Genomic DNA, 3,962 nt, shown 5'->3' with positions numbered 1-3,962 from the left:
ATTCGCATGTTCTGTTTCAATCTGAGTTAAATTGATAATTTTTATAGTTTATATAAGTGATTTGAAACATATTTAGTTTTATAACTTTTGGCTAAGACGTTCCAAAAACCAAGATTAATTATTAAGTTTTTATTTTATTTTTTACGAACAGCAGGTTTGATTTTTTTTCTTCTTTTTGTTTTTCTGTTAAGATAATCAAGCATCACAACACATTTTCGTTTCAATTTATAATGTAAGTCAAACTTTAAAATTTTATTACACCTCGGGTTGATCTCTGGTCGATCTTGAACTGAGGAAGAAGAATGAATAAGGGAATAAGGTTAAACGGGTTAAGTTATTTTGGGTCTGTGATTAAATCAGATAAACGAATACAGCGTAGTGGTTAAGGTGTGTTACGGGTATGCGAGAGGTCACGGGTTCGAGCCCCTACAAGGGCTGTTTTTTTTATAAAAAAAACTCTATGAGGTAGTCCATTTCCATTATTATTATTACCATTATTATTATTATTATTATTATCATTTTTAATTATTATTATTATTATTATTGATAATATTATTGTTATTATCTGCTATTGTTATTGTTACTAGTATATTAGTTATTAGTATTAATATTTTTACTAATAAAAGTAGTAGTTACCCTTTTATTATTATTATCATAATTATAATTATAATTAACAAGTAGGATTATTATCATTATTATCGTTATTACTAATATTATTATCATTACTAGTATAATTATTAAGTAGTACTATTACTAATATTATCATTAGTATTATTATAAGCATTACTAATATTATTACTATTATTACTTTTACCAATTTAGTATTGTTATTATTATTATTATGAAATAAAACAATTTATTGTTATTTTCATAAATATTAGTAATAATATCATTTTTATAAATGTTAAAATTATTATTATTATCATAAATACTATTATTAATATTATCATTATTATTAGTGTGATTATCACTATTAACATTGTTATTATTAATTCTTATAATCATTATTAACATTTTTACTAAAATTGTTATTTTGTTATAACTAAAATTGCCATTACTATTGTTATCAGTATTATCTATATCATTATTATTAATAATTATGATTATGAAAATAACAGTTTAATAACGTTATTAAAGTTACAAGCATAAAAATAAAGATTATGTATAAATATATATTTAATACACATAACCTAACTATATTAATATATCTATGTATAAAATGAAAATATAAATAATGAAACTTATAAATTTAATATATATATATATATATATATATATATATATATATATATATATATATATATATATATATATATATATATATATATATATATATATATATATATATATATATATATATATATATATGAATTACATCACTACTAATAATATATTTGTTCGACTATAATTATATATATTAATAAGTATACAAATGATATCGGTTCATGAATCTGAGGTCAACCTTGCATTGTTCAGTTCCGTCGTATGCATATTTTTACTACAAAATATCGTATTGTGAGTTCATTTGATTCCCTTTTACTCTTTACATTTTGGGGACTGAGAATACATGCGATGTTTTTACAACTGCTTTATTAAATGCTTTTGAAATATATTTTGAACTGCGAATACATGAAATGCTTTTATAAATGTTTGACGAGATACACACAAGCAAAATATTCCTCGAATGAATTATTATGCAGACAGAAGTTCTGCGGATTATTATTGAATTATGTGGACATGATAATTGTCACTGTTGAATTATGTGGACATGATAATTGCCACTATTGAATTATGTGGACATGATAATTGCCACCATTGAATTATGTGGGCATGATAATTGCCACCATTGAATTATGTGGACATGATAATTGCCACCAATTGATGTGAATGTTATGTATCGAGAGAATGATTTTTATACACAGGTTATGTGTATTAGTTTTTGTGCACGAGATATGTGTACGGTTACTAAGATTTATGAAAAATGGATTGCGTACACGAGAAAGGTGTACTGTATTTAAAAGATATCGCATGTACATTACAGGTGGGTGTACCATGCAGCATTTAAATCTTGTGGTCTATCAAAATGATAAATTTTATTGTTTTTAGATAAACCTATGAACTCACCAACCTTTTGGTTAACACTTGAAAGTATGTTTATTCTCAGGTATGAAAGAAACCTTCCGCTATGCATTTGCTCATATTAGAGATATTACTTGGAGTCATTCATGACATATTTCAAATGACGTTGCATTCGAGTCGTCGAGTTCATCAAGATTATTATTAAGTCAATTATAGTTGGATATATCATGAAATGGTATTCATGCCGTCAACTTTCGATGAAATGAAAGTTTTTCTTTTAAAAACGAATGCAATGTTTGTAAAATGTATCATATAGAGGTCAAGTACCTCGCGATGTAACTAAATGTAATGTATTCGTCCAGATGGATTAGGACGTGTCGTTAAATAACGTTTACACTTTAAAACTTAATCTGATATCATTTATTTATGTGCTAGCATTTATTTAAAAAAACATATCTAGATATCAATCGAATCAAATAACAGATGTTACTATCATTTACTTAACTAATTTGAAATCCTATATATCTTCAATATTCGTAAACACTTTTTAAATACACGTTGCGAGTTATTTATATATTTACTTCTAATAATTAATATCCTATTGTATATATATATATATATATATATATATATATATATATATATATATATATATATATATATATATATATATATATATATATATATATATATATATATATATATATATATATATATATATCCAAATTATGTTTTCAAAACATTTTAATAATCAAATTCTATTGGAACGAAAAGCGTTTCCGCACGTTTGAAAATAGATTAATTGAATATTATGAAATCCAATTCTCCACTAACCTTTGTCTAACTTTCGTTAATTGACACATTTGTTCTTACTTGTAATTCTCTTTACCATTTTCTGAATGTTGTTAAAATTTAAAGATTTCTCAAATCATAGTGGACCTCATAACAGAGACTCGTAATCATAATGAATCTTGATAACCCAATTATTTGATATCACATTGTAATTTCATCGATAAATATATTAAACAAATATGTTTATGTAAAGTATTATACGTTTATTACTTTGTTAATATTCTCAAGTTATAATATATACATATACATATATATATATACATTTTCATATTCAATTAAATAATGGTTCGTGAATCGTCGGTATCCGGTCAAGGTTAAATGAATGTATGAACATAGTTTAAAATCCTTGAGATTTAACTTAACAAACTTTGCTTATCATGTCGGAATAATATAAAGATTAAAGTTTAAATTTGGTCGGAAATTTCCGGGTTGTCACAAAGGTGTCCCCTTGTCCCCCCATTTGGCCGCCGGTTTTGGAGACCACCACCACCACCACACTATAAATACTAAGCTATTCTCATCCATTTTACACTTAATCTCATTCTCATTTTACACACACTTACTCTCTAATTTTCTCTCTAGTCTTTCTCACTCTAAAAATTGTAAGTTTTAAATCTTCTTCTTCTTCTTCTTCTTCTTCTTCTTCTTCTCTAAATCACGACATCATCATCATCTTTATAAGATCAAGCTTGTTAGCTTTTTGATCTTGTTATATCTTGTAGATTCAAACTTTGATTTGAATCCTTCAAGAACATGGAAGATTCAAGCTTTCTAGCTTTGAATCTTCATTACTTTTGTTGGATCTAAGTTTTATAGCTTATGATCTCTTTATTTTGTTAAAAAGATTAAAACTTGTGTTTATGATCTTCATGAAACTTGAAGATCTAGCCTTTTGCTTTAAGGATCTTCAAGAACATTAAAGATCCAAGCTTCCTAGCTTAGGGTTTCATTATTTTTTTTAGATCTAAGCTTTTTAAGTTTATGATCTCATTACTTTTACTAGATCTTAGCTTTCTAACTTATGGTCTCAT

This window comes from Rutidosis leptorrhynchoides, chromosome 8 (genome assembly GCF_046630445.1).
Source record: "Rutidosis leptorrhynchoides isolate AG116_Rl617_1_P2 chromosome 8, CSIRO_AGI_Rlap_v1, whole genome shotgun sequence".
Classification (NCBI taxonomy): domain Eukaryota; kingdom Viridiplantae; phylum Streptophyta; class Magnoliopsida; order Asterales; family Asteraceae; genus Rutidosis; species Rutidosis leptorrhynchoides.
The sequence above is the reverse complement of the archived record's forward strand: the minus strand, read 5'-3'. Positions refer to the sequence as shown.